The sequence below is a fragment of the Dipodomys merriami genome, unplaced genomic scaffold (assembly GCF_024711535.1).
Source record: "Dipodomys merriami isolate MVZ:Mamm:240054 unplaced genomic scaffold, mDipMer1.0.p SCAF_9, whole genome shotgun sequence".
Lineage (NCBI taxonomy): Eukaryota > Metazoa > Chordata > Mammalia > Rodentia > Heteromyidae > Dipodomys > Dipodomys merriami.
Genome location: NW_027206512.1, coordinates 50,563,208 through 50,579,101, shown reverse-complemented (window position 1 = coordinate 50,579,101; position 15,894 = coordinate 50,563,208).

The window sequence follows — 15,894 nt, the reverse complement described above, 5'->3', positions numbered from 1 at the left end:
GTCAGATTTATATGTTAGTCATCAAATATACATATGAAACATTTAAAAATCAATATGTAAACAAAACTTAGTGATCTTTACTGTATGCTAGATTTAGTTCTAAGTACCTATTGAATCCTCACAGTGTTTGTAGTACTGTCTTCAGTCTTTGCACAGTCAACTTGCAAAGTCATGGGACCAGTAAATTGAAACCCAAGACTGTTCTGTCATTCCAGCATGAATGTCCCCAGGACCCCACTGTATTTCCAAGAAGGTAGAATATTATCACAGAGTAAAGTAGAAAAGGGTGTGAATTTTATTTCTAGAGATTTCCAGATGCTTCATTCTGATCTAAAGTCAGAGATGAACATGGGTATGGGTAACAGGGAGGGAGAATTATATGACATCTTAATTACGAAAAAGGATGAACTTCTCCAAATCCAAATCCCTTATTTATTTTTTTTGGTCAGTCCTGGGGCTTGAACTCTGGTCCTGGCCTTGAGCTCTTCAGCTCAAGTTTACTGCCCTACCGCCTGAGCCACAGCACCACATCCAGTTTTCTGGTGTTTTATTAGAGATAAGAGTCTCAGAGACTTTCTTGCCTAGGCTGGCTTTGAACCATGGTCCTCAGATCTCCTGAATAACTAGAATTACAAGAGTAAGCCACCAGTGCCTGGCTTCCCTTATATTTTAAGTTAAACATTTATTCACTTTGAGTGTGTGTTTGAGATATCAGAGCTTTGTTCATTAGTGCATAATGTTTATCTGTTGAAAAATGTGGTATAAGTAGCATTCAAAGTTGATCTAAACATATTACATAATAAATGTACCCATTACCTTGCTCATGTAAGTGTAACCCCTCTGTACAGTATTTTTACAATAAAAATGTACAAAAAATTTTATTAGCATATATTGGTTTACAGGGGGTGTTTTATTTTGGTATTTCCATACATGGACACCATGCCACGTGTTCAAATCCACTCAGGTAATAATCACACTCGTTTACCCTCTACTTGCCTTTCCATTCCCCCTGGTACCTGCTTCCAATAAGACACTATGTTTGTTTTTGTTGAAGTTTTGAAATTTTTATTTTCTTATAAAGATGCTGTGCAGAGGGGTTATGGTTACATGAGTAAGGTAGTAAGTATATTTCTTGTCCTGCATTGTTACCTGCTCCTTTGTTTTTCTCCCACTATCCCTTCCCTTCCCTTCCCTACCATCTCCACTCCCTCCCCTGCCAAAGTTGTAAGGTTCATTTCCAACATATTGTCTGTCTTGTCAGTATCATTGTTGCAATGGGTCATCCTGTTTCCTTGTTTCAGCATTTTGTTATTCCCCTTCCTCTCCCCAAATTAGGTAAGTGTATATACAAGATGCAGGGTACCAAAATCAAATACAGTGACAACAGGGGATATACCATAGTAGGGTGGACATACAAAAGAAGCAAAAAACTCACATAGTACATTCAAAACAACAACAAAGAAAGACCTTTGTGTCCATATCGTGGGGTTCATTTAGACTCTAGTAGAAGTACTACCAATGAAGTGGAAAAATAGCTCTAAAATAATCATTTTCTGTATTTGTACATATCCATGAAATAAAATCCAAGATTTTTTCAATGTATTTCTTTCTGACAATGAAAAAAAATTCAGTGTGTAATGAAAACATTCTAAGAGAATCTGAGTATGTATATTGTTACTGATCAGTTTTTGCTATGATGGTTTTTTCTTTTTTACTACTTTATACTTATGTAATACTGATATCATTCAGTTTGTGTCTTTCTGTCCTTCTTTCTTTTTCTTTTATCAGAAAAAATTTAGGATCCTGATTTTCCTCATGGCTTCAAGTTTAGTCATTTTTGTCTGCATTTTATATATTACTTCCAGAGAAAGATCTTCGATACCAATGCACACAACAGGCTTCTTAAACTAATTCTAATGAACAGACATAGTGCTATATATTTTTTTTCTAACAAGGCCAGTCTTGTCTTACCCATGAAATTGCTTTGCTATGCATTTTATTAGGCTCAAAGTCTTAATACTCTTTTTCCTGCTGAGAAATGAAGAGGATATAGGTCCCTAGATAAACTTATCTGCTGGAAGCCAGCACAGAAGTGTAATCTCCTAACTGGCTCCCTATCATTCGGCTATGCACTGCACAAAATCCATCTGCAGACATTTATCTGACTCTAAAGCTGAGATCTTCATGAAAGCAGGTTAGCTCTCCTAGATTCAAATAACTGAGCTTATATCCTCTAACCTAAGGGTGGCTTTTGAGTATTAAACCAGACCTGTGGGTTAAAAGAGAAATGACCTTAAAATAATTTAACTTTACTGTGAATGGCAAAGGGGTGAACAGGACACAGAGAGAAATGGCTGCGCAACACTTCCTGCTGTAAAGGAGTCTACCTTGGATTTGCTGATTGAGAGGAAGCAATAAAGTGCCTTGAAAATAAACCATACTGATGGATGTCTTCTGCTAGGATGGAGCTCACTGTATTTACTCCTTTTCGGTTGGATGTCAGCATCTTAGCACTCAGCATGAACTCTACTACAACTGTCTAAATAAGTTATTTCTGGTCAATAATGAATGCTTCCCTAACAGGTTATTATCAGAAATAACAGGTTCCAAATGTGTGACCGAATGGGATATGACTGTATGATTCGTTCTCTTCCTTTGTATGAATGGGATTTTCTCATCATTAGAGCTGCAGTTTGTGTCCACATTGTGTTAAGTTAGAGCATCAAGGATCCAGACTAGAGGCAAATAGTTGCATTGAAAGATCAAGTTAACAAATGCAATTGAGCAGTGACTTACAACCTACCAAGAGTTTTCAGAATATGCTCTTCACTCTCAGAAAAAGAACATGTGTATTTTCACTCACATTTTAACAAAGAGGAAATTAAGGCACAGGATTTGAAGAGAGTTGCCTGACTCTCAAAAGTACTAATAGTGAGAGGCCAGGCTAAAAACCTCAGCATCTCCTTCCAAGTCTGATCTTTCTACTCTAAAAGTAAAGTAACTCGATATTGTTTGTTTAAGCAATAGAAAAGGAGAAGCACAAAGCTTTTGCCACTGGTTTATCAGTCCTTCTATCTTTGTTTTTGTGTGAGGACACACAGTATTGTAGACAGAATTTCTCATTTATACATTCATTTTTTTCTATTCTATTTCACCTAGTACAGCTGTGTAAATAAATTCAATTTTATTTTTGATTGGCACATATAAATTGTACATATCAGTGTTCACTGTGATTTTTTTCTGTTTTTAGTTGCATACATTCACTGAATGAGGCGTTTCCTTGTGATATTTCCATGTGAATACATGTAAGCCAATCAAATGTATCCGCTTCCACTTTCCTTTATTTGCCTTCCCACTTCCTGAAATGACTCCAGTATGTTTCATCATTCCATCGTCATGCAAATGTGTAAAGCACTTCATCTATGGTCACCATCCTATACCCTCTTCCTTTATGTAATCCCTTCTGGTCAATACCCATGTCAAGAAAGAACCTACTTTACATTTCTCTTATTCATTGTGTGGTGTATGTATGTGTGGTGGTGGTGGTGGTGGTGGTGGTGGTGGTGGTGGTGGTGGTGGTGGTGGTGGTGGTGGTGTGTGTGTGTGTGTGTGTTTAACTGGTCCTGGAGCTTGAACTTACTGTCCTTGAGCCCATTTGTGGTCAAAGCTAGCACTCTAACACTTAAGCCACACTACCATTTCTGGCTTTTTCTAAATAGTTTGTTGGAGATAACAGTTTCACAGACTTTTCTGCCCTGGCTGGCTTTGAACCCTGATCCTCAGGACTCAGCCTTCTGAGTAGCTAGGTTTATAGGTGTGAGCCAATCACACTTGGCCCTGTTATCCATTTTTTTCTTCTTTTCTTCTTTTTCCTGTTATCCATTTTTAAGGACTTGTTTTCACATAGAAGAGCGAACATGTGCTATTTGTCTTTCTAAGTCTTTCAACATAATGCCTCTAATTCTATCTATTTTTCCTACAAATGACATGATTTCATTCTTCTTTATTGCCAATGGATACTAGGCTGACTTACATGTTGACTGTGGTGAATAGTGCTGCTTTAAACATGCATCTCAATTGGATGTTTACTTTTCTCCCTTTTGACATATGCTCAGGAGTAAGCATGTATCTCCTTCCCCTGCTGCAGTTTGATAGCATTCAGAAAGAAAAAAGAAAGTTAATTCCCATAAGTTTGTCATGCATTCAATCTTCTGGCAGTGGCAGCCCCAGTAACTGCATTCTTATTTATTCCATGTTCCTCCTGTAAGAGTAACTGCACCTGGCATCGAACTTGGTTTTAATTAGACTATGATGGTCAAAATGGCATCACAAGATGGATCAAGCCTGGTGATGAAAAATGATAGAATAGCAAAAGTGATTCTGCAGCCCCATTGCACTGTTTCCACTTAATTTAGCAAATTAAAGATGTGTCCAATTTTGCACAATAGATGTTCCTGGAAATTCAAACAGAATTCTCTTATCTCCAGATTAACTCTAGATCTCCAGATTGACTCTATTAAAAGAATGCTTTTCCCTACATATGTAGGATACACCTAGTAGGTGGTAACTCATTTAAATCTATATTGTTAATGTTTTAACAATTTGTAGGAGTAAGCTATATTTATCAATTGTATAATTTAACCTTTATAATAAGGCAGAGATCAGATCTCCTATAATTTTCACATTGCCCTTCTGAGCCTTTCCTCCCTCCCCATGTTTTACATTTACAAATTCAGTGTTTAAATCATTGTTCAGTAATCCCATCTCTTTATATAAAAAGTCTATTTAATTGGTTTTTTTGTGCTTTTTCTATTTAATTGTTATGTGACCTTTTTGTACCTCCCTTTCTAATAAGCTGAGTATTTCCTCCCCCCCCCCCCCGAACTGGTATAAGGCTTGCCACTTTGGCCAGTATGTGGGCTTAGTCACTTATTGCTTTAGCTATTGAAACACTAGCAAAAGTAAGTCCAGTAGAAACTTGAAATGTACTTGAATCCTCCAGCTCGGCCTCTTGTTTAGCATTCATCATGAGAAGAGCACACTTCACACTCTTACAGGTCCCAGAATACAAAGTCATTTGAGCAGACTTAAACTAAATCTATTGCCCAAAGCAAAGCCTAGTGGAAGCCAGCTACACAACAGAACATTTAAATCTACAGAATTTTGAATGGGAAAAAAAGCAGATGTTTAGTTCTCTAAGCCACAAAGCCATTAACGATACTTTGTTAAGCTGCATTACTATAGCAAATATTACTAGTAATTCCACAGGCATTTCCTGTTCTGTGCCTAGGGATGCCATTTTGTTTTAATTTCTGAGGTCTTCCTACAGGAAGCAAGTCCACATGCCATGTCTTTACTGACAGAGATAAACTTCCCGTCTTCCTGTATACATCTGTATTAGATTTCCCAGTAGGCTTTTTGCAGCCATCAGCGAGCTGGTGGGTGTAAAGAACCTGTGAAACTCTGTGAAATAGATATGATGATACATGTGTATATTGAAGAAAGAATGACGAGCGACGAGGCCAAGGCTGGCTTTAGGGATCATTCTCACAACATCAATCAATGTTTGGGCAACCGTGCTGGGAATAAAGATTTCTCTTCAATATTTCAGGAGAATTATTTATAAAGAAATAAATCCAGTTCCCTTTTTTTCCCCTTCCTGAGCCATGTTTGCTAGGCATTTGAGAGAATTCACTCTGTGGGAAGGGAAATAGGAACATGTTCCCAGCCAGACCTAGACTCTCCTTCATTTTACTCTCTAGGAAGAGGCCTTTGTGTTCTGAATAAAATGTGTAGAATGCCACTTATTTCCTGACAGGGTTACTCATCTTTCACAAAATGGGAGGAGTGTTTGGCTTCCCTTCTGGCAGAAAGGAAACAGCAATGTCTTCAGGGTCTTATTCTGGAACTTTTGGCCTTTTCATTATCCTTGGACTTTCTGTTGACTATTACAGAATAATTCATATGTATATAACACATGCCGATTCTGCAGTAGGACAGTTTTCCTAGTAGCCTTAGGTTGACCTAGTCCCCTTCTAACTCAGCTACCATCAACTCCCTTCATGTTTTCCTTTCTAAAGAATGACTGGGATGTACTAGGTAGTCAGCAGGATGTTGAGATAAAGAGAGAGAGAGAGAGACAGAGGACTGACTCCAGAATATCTTCCAAACAGGGGGTCCTTTCAGTGCTGTCCCAGAGAGTCATGTGATCCAGAGCATTGTCATCCAGGAAGGATTGCCTTTCAGAGTGTTTCTTCTGCGGTCCATTTGAGACAGGCATAGTTGAGACTCTATCTACCCTAAGTAGCTTTCTGAGCTTTGGGTGGGGCTTGGCTCACAGAGTCCTGGCTCGTCTTGCCCCTTTCTATCTCTAAGAGATAGATCTGCATCATGGGTATTGCCTGAAGTCTACCTCTTTGGACTCAGACAAAGTTTTAACCAAATGTGAAGTAAACCTAGTTCACCTATAACTTTTAGGAAATGCTCTGAAATCATAAAATGTAATAATATTATTAATTATTTAGGTATTATTATTGCAAATATCACTTAGATATTATTGCTGTTTACAAACCTCTTTTGTTATTATGTCCTATAGTTAGTTCATTGGAAGTTTGCAAATAGGATCTATTTTCTCGTTAGGGCTAGGATGTGCAGATAATTTTCAGTGCCAGCTAGTTGCCAGTGGTTTATTAAGAAGGGAGGAAAAGTAGAAACAGAATGGAAACACCTTATATTCAAGACAGTCCTGTCTCTTTGTGATTGCCCAGAAGAAAAAATTAGAGAAGTTAGATTTTTCTTTCATATATCCCGTTGTTTTTAGTCTTTGGAAATTTGGAAACATCTAAGAGGAGATTGTTGTCTCAGAAATATTAAGTAAGTAATAGGACATTACAACATGCCACAGGATTGTGAACTTCTCACTTTGTATGATATTGTTGACTGAAAATGAACAAGTGATATTTTAGAGTTAAAAACTATGAGACAAGCTCATTTTCTAAAGTATAAATACAGAAGTTCTGACAATTGGTTTCAAAGGAGAAATGTGGACACAAATGAGAGAGACATTCTAGGCTTCCCTACAAGAAGATCCATCAAAAGGTTTCGTCTTGCTGAAACACAGTTATAGATACACAAGCCTCTTCTACTAGACGACAGTGACACTCACAAAAAGCATGGCACGAGCAAGAACAAATTGACAGGCTATGATTTTGTTTTACTTTTTAAATTATTTTAAGTATTTATAAAAAGTATGACATATCAGCTTATGAGTACAATGCATATTGATCAATATCACCCCTTCTATCATTCTTTCCCATCTCTCCCAACTTCACCCATTCTCCTCAATTTACCTGGCTCCATTTTCATGTCTGTACCTTGAGTATTACGAGTATTATTTCACCACCCTTCTTTCCCAGACCTCCTGACAACACAGCTTCTTGGTATTCCTTTTGTTAACCTACAAATTAGTCGTGCAGAGGAATTACTATTGCTATCCTCCTTGTACATACCATAATTTAGGCAAGTTGTTTAAGTATGTGTGCATCAGTTTGCTTGTATTGCCTTTTTCTGGGTCTTTAAAAACTACTGTTCTATGTGAATAGCAATACAATGTTCAGAACATAAGCATTTTGCATGTTTTAATCTCTCAGCTCAAATGAAATCTCTGAAAAATGGGCTGGAACAAAGACAGTCTTCATTTTGAATAACACATCTATACTTTTCTCATATCCATTATTGAGCTTTCATCTTAGAGGATAAAGTGAGTCATCTCAGTTTGTTATTATGTATTGGATCCTATAATTGCCCAAATGTGATAAATCAGTCTTTACAAAATAGCTTATATGAAACTGAAATCAGAGTCATTAATGTACCAGTTAATAATCAATCCCATTCTAGGTTAATTCTATGTAATAGTTATTTTCAGATCCCTTACATAGCACATTAAGTTGTCTTTCATGTTATCTCTTCCAGTCTTATTTGGGAGGTCTATAAATCTTGTGTCATAAATTTGTCAGTTATTTGTCAGTTGCAATTCAACTGAAAAACCCCCCAACAACAAATGATGCCTACAAAATGTCAGGGAACCCTAATGGTGGAATTTCTTGTGGCAGATTTTGTGTCTCCTATTATTTTAGTGAACTGCTTTATTTATGCCAAGAGAAACAGATAGACACCCTGTGCCTTCTGAGTTATTTTTTATTTAAACCATCAAAGAACACAATAGCAAATCTTGTCATTTTCCAGTTCTAGATATGTTTATTGTGTGCATACATTGCATGTGTTTATATGTGTAATACATCATATAAAAAGAATATTACCGCATGTATCCTACTTAAAATAATGATATAAACACCTGTACCAGTATAACAAATGCATGAGGACCAATACTCATGCTTAAAGGCACTTCCTCTGCACTTCCAGAATTCTTATTGTGGTACCATGTAACCTAGATTATAAAGAATGAACATTTCCATTGTTCTTCTCTCAAAAGGCAGGAATTCATGTGTGCTTTCAGTATGAAGTCAGGTGGTAAAAGAAAGGAAGAAGAACTGGAATGACAGCTTGAAGGCACCGACTGAGGCTTATGACAGTGTGTAGCTTAGTCATTTCCAGGTTGAGTGAATAAGAGCATTATCAATTCCTCCCCATGAATAAGAGGCAAGAAGAAAGTATCAGAAGAATTGTGAATGCTATGCTGCAGAGACAAGAATAAATTACTGAAATAAGAGCAAACCCATTTATTTATAGCATATTCTGCAAATTGATAATGGAAATTTACAAAACAGAATGAGCAGCTTAGGTTGGATGGTAGATGGCAGCTAGTAGACATGTATGTATGCATATGTAGATATGTAGAAAAATAGAAAAATAATATTTAAGATGATGAGTCATTAATATAAAACTTGTTCATACACTGTATTTTCACTGAGAAAGAGAGAGAGAGAATGGTAAAACATTAACAAATACTTTTTTAAATATTAGAATTATCTGCAAGAGTTGGGTATAAATCACTAACTTACTAAGCTCACCTTCATTATATAATTGTGCATTCTTTCCATTCAAAATATACTAATTAGTGCAGGGTGGTAATATTTTACTGTAGCACATTTTTCTTCTCTGGCAACACATTTGTTTGTTATGCTATGACACCTTTTTGTATTCCTTTCTTTGTATTGTATACCTTGATGAAAAAAAGTGAAGAAATAATGCCAATAAAATACTTTCTTCCTGGTCAAAGATTAAAAAAATAGCATGCTACACTTTCCTGCCCACTTACCACAGTAATTATGAGCACTGCTTTAATTGTTTCTCATTATATAATACCAGACTCTATTTTCTACCTTAGAGTACAATTATAAAGGACAGTTAAAAATTTGCCCTATCTTTGCACTTATTCTGTAGCATGGGATATTTTTTGCTTTATACTGTAAATCCAATTCTTAATGCAATCTGCAAGGTGAGCAGCTTACTGATTTTAAGGAAGGCTTCAGGCAACTGCTTGTTAACTTAAAACATGACCATTCACTTGGATATTTTCAAAAACATTTTCTTCATACACCACGGAAATGTTACCTGCCAACATTTTATCAACATGTTTTCAATGGGAAATTTATTTCACACTTTCTCATAACACCTTAATAGCATGCACATCTCCAATTTCTTGGGTCAGAATGTGCTGCTTGTGTACTACCATGATAAGGGGAAAAAAATCCCCAAATGCCAGTTTGGATATTTTTACTCCAGTATTTTACACTGAAGACAGCACTTTCTGCTAACATCATCTACTGGATATTGTGTCAAACTCTAGAATCAACTTTCCCAAGAGTATGCATAAGTCAGTTACACATAATCAGAGTCATATTTGTCAAAGGTTCGGTGGACTAAATAATGAAAATTTGGGTTTCAGAAAATACTAAAATTTAATTAAAAAGTAATCTGGTTTCTTTGGGCCTGGCTTACTTCGCTTAATATAATTTTTCCAAGCCTTTCCATTTCCTAACAAATGGGGCAATGTCATAGGTCCCATGGTTTCCCTTATTTGCAATATCTAGTATATGTCTGAGTCAAGCAGAAAAGGTCAGATAAGGTGATATTAGGGAAATGAACCCTAAGATATGTATTCAAATGTTTTTTTTCTTTCATGCAATTGTTTCTAACACATTTATAAGATTATTTCTTTGTTGCTTTGTATGTCCTTCCCCCACAGTATAACCCCTGCTTTCACTGTATTTGATGTCAGTATAATTTGTGGAGGGGAAGGGGAAAAACAAATCGTTTAAATAGGGATACAGGTGGACCCATTGCAACAATGAGATGTACGTCATTATGTAGAAAACGCACTTTACAACTTTGGTGCGGGTGGGGGGGGGAAGGGGCAGGCGGGGAGGATTGGGTGGGGGGCAGGGGGAGGATGGGAAGGGATGGGAAGGGGAAGCAAAGGAGGAGGCTACAATGATTGATAAGAAATTTACTCATTATATTGCCCATGTAATTGTAACCCCTCTGTACAGTATTTTCACACACACATGAAAAGTAATCTGGTATTTGGTGCTGCATTCATGAAAAGAATGCTCCAACTTTGACACAGGCCATGTTCCTCAAAGGCTGATAGTCACGAGCCCATTTACCTTTCTAGCTTTGTTTCTTACATGACAAGTGGAGCAACTAACTCCTCATTAGATAACTTGATTTTATGACCAGAGAAGTAACATTTATTTCCTAATTATGCAGCCTATATAGCTTCAAATTTATTCCATCTAAAGAAAAAGTAAGCTATATGTTTTTATCTCAATTTATCCTTTGGGTTTTAGCTGGAAAACGACAGAACAAAGATTCAACGTTGATTGCCTTATACCCCATCTTCCCTATTTGACTTGAGTTATGAATTAATCCCCATGGGAAAATCAAAGAAAACATGTTTCTAAGATTATCAAGAAGAAAAACAACAACAACTGGGAATATGCAAACTGACTCTCATCCATTTTTATTTCTTAGGCACCCAGTTGTTTTTTTTTTTTCTGAACCAAAAGTCTACATACACCTAAAATATTTGTATATCTCTATGGGCAGGTTGATTAAAGTTATCTCAGATGATATGCAAAATTCCAACCCAACATCACTCAAGCCTTTCCTCTTTTTTGCGCTTGCATAATACTCTACTACACTGAATTTTTTGTTTATATTATAACTGATATTTCAATCCAAATTAGATCATTTCACTTGTCTTCAAACCAAGCCAACCCTTCTTTAACTATGTCCCACACTGTCCTTTTCGCCACTTCCTAGGACAGCAGATGCCTCAATCATAGTCACTTTCTTGCCAACTTGCACAAAAGATAGACTGAGAAATCTTTATATCTCACCTTCCTCTGTCCTCTTTCTCTTTCTTTCTTTCTTTCTTTCTTTCTTTCTTTTTTTCTTTCTTTCTTTCTTTCTTTCTTTCTTTCTTTCTTTCTTTCTTTCTTTCTTCCTTCCTTCCTTCCTTCCTTCCTTTCTTTTTTCCTTCCTTTCTTCCTTTCTTCCCTCCTTTCCTCCCTCCCTCTCCCTTCCTTCCTTCCTTCCTTTTTCTCTTTCTCTTTCTCTTTCTCTTTTTCTTCCTTCCTTCCTTCCTCTTTCTTTCTTTCTTTCTTTCTTTCTTTCTTTCTTTCTTTCTTTCTTTCTTTCTTTCTTTCTTTCTTCCTTTCTTTCCTTTCTTTGCTTTCTTTCCTTCTTTTCTTTCTTTCCTTCTTGTGCCTGTCCTGGGGCTTGAACTCTGGACTTGGGCACTTTCTCTGAGCTTCCTTTTGCTCCAGGCTAGTGCTCTATCACTTGAACCACAACACTATTCTGTCTTTTTCTGAGTAGTTTATTGGAGAGAAGATCTCATGAATCTTCCTGCCTGGGATGGCTTTAAACTGTGATTCTCAGATCTCAGCCTCCTGAGTAGCTAGAATTACAGGCAATAGCCATCTGTGCCTGGCCCTCTGTTCCATCTCTTGATGGCTAACCACATCTCTCTCCCTCCTCCCACTTCTGTACTGTCTGGTTTTCTTGGGCATTAGGATCACTAGCTTGTCCAGATCACCTTTCCACCTTACATTGTCTGGTTTACCTGGCCACCTGTGTGCTTGTCACATCATTCTGCCTTCTTTGTCGCTAATACATAGATTATTCCATAGAAGGGAAAAATGGAAAGAATAAAGGGACAGATAAGAGAAGAGAGTAAGAAATAAATAAGGAAAAAGAAAATAGAGGAGAAAAAAGACAAAAGGGGAAAAGGAAAGAAGGAGGAAGGGATGAAAAACAGAAAGACTAAAGTAGGAAGGATATAATTTAAATTGTGGAAGACTATAGGGAAGAGAAGAGAATGTAGAATAAAAAAGGAAAGAGGTAAGATTAGAATCTGAAATACCCGTACATGAAGAAGAGAAATTGTGATATCATTTGATTCAAATTTTAAAAAAAAAATACTTTCAGTGGACTTGGAAGTGCTTTAAATACCTTTGACAATATTTAAGTACTTACTGTTTACACATTTTAAGTGCTTAATTTTAAAATAGAAAGTAGCTATTGATTTTAATAATCAATAATTTGTCAGTAATAATTCATTAATTTTAGCATATACTTTGTATACAGTAGTTGATCAATTACATAAACATAACTCTAGACAAAAGTACAACACTGTAGAAAGTATATTGATTTTTTCATATTTACTAGTTAAAAGTATAAATTTCAATGTGAAATTATACAAGTGAGAAAAATTAAATTACTTTAAAATTATGTCATTATGTAGTATAGTGGGATACAACATACAATAACATATATTTTACAGGCCATTGGAGACTTTTGCCTCAGAAAATGAAGTTACAATAAGAAAAGGAATAAAAGGAAATTAAAGCTTTTCTGTAACACTGATGTCATAGTAAGGGCCTAGAAAATTATGACAAGGACAAAGATTGCCTGGAATACCACCAGTTTCCTTAACTGAATTTCAGTTCCTAGTTTTCCCATGACAGTTCATTTTAATTTGCCCTACAATTACTATTTTTGAAAGCATTAATTGAAGTTTATAAATGTTACATTTCTCCATCAGAAGTAACAGAATGGGAGAAGATTTTTACCAGCTATACATCAGACAAGGGCTTAATATTCAAAATATACTATAAAACATTAATCCCTCACAGAAACAGCAAGCCAATTAATAAATGGACTAATGACCTAATGAGAATTTGCAGAAGAAGAAATAAAAATAGCCAATAGACACAAAATGAAACACTCAATATCTCTGGCCAAAACTGAAATACTAATTAAAACAAGATAGAGATTCTACTTCTCTGTAGTTAGAATGACCATTATCAAGAAAACTAACAATAATAGAAGCTGGAGTTCATATGGCTAAAAGTAAACCCTATTACACTGTTGATTGGAATGCAAGCTTGTTTAACTACTCTGGAAAGTGGTATGGAGGTTCTTGAAAATACTAAACATAGAACTACCCTCTGACCCAGCAATTCTACTTCATGGCATTCATCCAATAGACTACAAAATTACAATAAATCCACAAACAACCATGTTCATTGCAGCAGTATTCACCATAGCCAAAATAAGGAATCAGCCAGCTGCCCCTCAATGGATGAGTAGATCAAGAAAAAGTTATACACACACACACACACACACACACACACACAAAAGCACACACACACACACACACACACAAAAGCACACACACACATTACCTTATATATAAATAAACAATGGAATTTACTCATTCATCACAAAGAATTATGTTGTACTATTTATAAGGAAATAGAAGGACTTGAAAAAATTATATTAGGCAAGTCAGACAAAGAGAAATAAAAGTTGCATGGTTTCTGACATATATGGTAGCTAGAATGTGCATATAAATCTATAGGTAAATATGTTGGGTGCTATGTGAGTGGTTATAAAGAATAAACTGAAGTATAGTAGAGTCTATGCAGGGCTCAAACAATGTAATTTTTTAGAAAGACAAAGTCAAAGCCAAAAACTTTAAATGGAAATGATTCTTGTAAGTATGGGGTGGACAGAGGTAGAGCAAAGAGGAGAGGGGTAGAAAATGAAGGGGGAGAAGACAGCCAAAAATTCATTGTATATACCACAAAATTAAGAAAAATAAGGGAAGAGGTGGAGTGAAGGTGGTTGAGAATGTTGAAAGGGGTGACAATGACGAAGGTATATTGCAGTCACAAACTGCTTTGTTAAATGGCACCAAAAAATAAGTAGCCAATAAAGGTTGAAACTGACATGTTCCACTTAACTCCTTTGTATAATCACTTAAAAGTAGTATCAATAATAAAAGGAAAATACACACAGACACTAGTTTCATGCTCCCCATAAAGTAATAGCCAGACTTACTGTTACCAGTTCCATTTCTTGAGGTGCATGTGTAGCTTTGAGAGTTGAAGTTCAAAACAATATAAAACAAGAAGCAGGGCATGCCCCAAAGCACAAGTCTATTGGCTGACCGTGCTGTCTGACAATTAATATCACTCTACAAGTTTCCAGTGCTATATCCAATGTTTGCCGAACACTATTCAGGCATTGAATAAAACAGAATGAGTAGCTGTATTTCAACAGCTCTCAAAAAGCAATTGATGTATGACTAGATATTTGAACTTGATAGCTTATGACTTTGCTTTTGTCTTTGTGTTTTCTGTTTTCATGGTAAGTGCTAATTGTAAAATCATCTGAATTCTTTGAATTCTAATTGTGGTGTCTTTCAAAATGAAGATGGTAACATCAATACTGATGAGCAATGGGATTTCATGATAATAGAAAAGGCAATCTGTACAGCCAAAACTAAAATATTACAAAGTGATTTCAGGTAGTGGTGGATTTCAATTTTTCATTACAATGTGGCTCAAGGAATAGAACATCTTCTAGTCAGTGTGAACCTACTAGTCCAAACTAGAATAATTAAAAATAAATTAATAAATAATAATAGTACTAAAATAACAGCATAACATCTGAACTTGTATAAGACTAGAACACTTTGGATTTTGCAAACAGCCTCTTCATGGATCATTTATCTTAATATTCATAGACATAGTTCTCATTTTGTAAATGCTGCAAAGTGGGATATGTAGACATTAAAGATATGGTCAACAAGAGAACAGAGCTGTGGTTTTTTTATTCTGTACTTACTGTCCATTGTGTGATTCAATCAGAGCCGGTCAATGCATAATGTAGAACTTAATATCACCAGATATTTTTTTAAAAAATCACATAACCACTCTAGTGGTTCCTTTGTTCCTCCTGGGTAAACTGATGACTCTGTAAGTATACAAGTTTACAGTGTTAGTAGACCTAAAGTACTTTCCAAAAGAGCTAATTTGTTTGCATTTTCAGAACTCAAATCCAAAATTGAAATAGCTTAATAATGGGGAATAATCCTTGACTCCTCTATTTCTAATAACCCCTCTGAACAAGTTTTCTATTTGCAAAAGCATACTCCATTTAATAAGTTCCCAAACTCCCTTCTATGGTTTAGTTTTGAGTGCTTATCTGTCTACTTTTCTTGCGTTCCTTGTTCTTTGAAGAGATGACCCATGTCTTAGACATTAATGGAGCTGAAGGCAGAGAGAGTTCCTTGATTTCTTATTCTATTCTTATTCTTATTATAATGGTACTGGAGTTTGAACTCAGGGCCTCTCACTTGCTAAGCAAGTACCCAACTACTTGAGCCTTGCTCCTATTTTACACATACTTTGATTTTTATAACTTTGATGTTTGTACTTGATGTAAACAAAAACAAAATAGCTTCTATTATTTGGGGAACTATAGGCACAAAGATGCATTTCATAAAAGAACTCAGTCCTTAAAGTGTCCTCATAAAATAGTCATTATTGCTATTATTATTCTTATCTCTGTCATTCC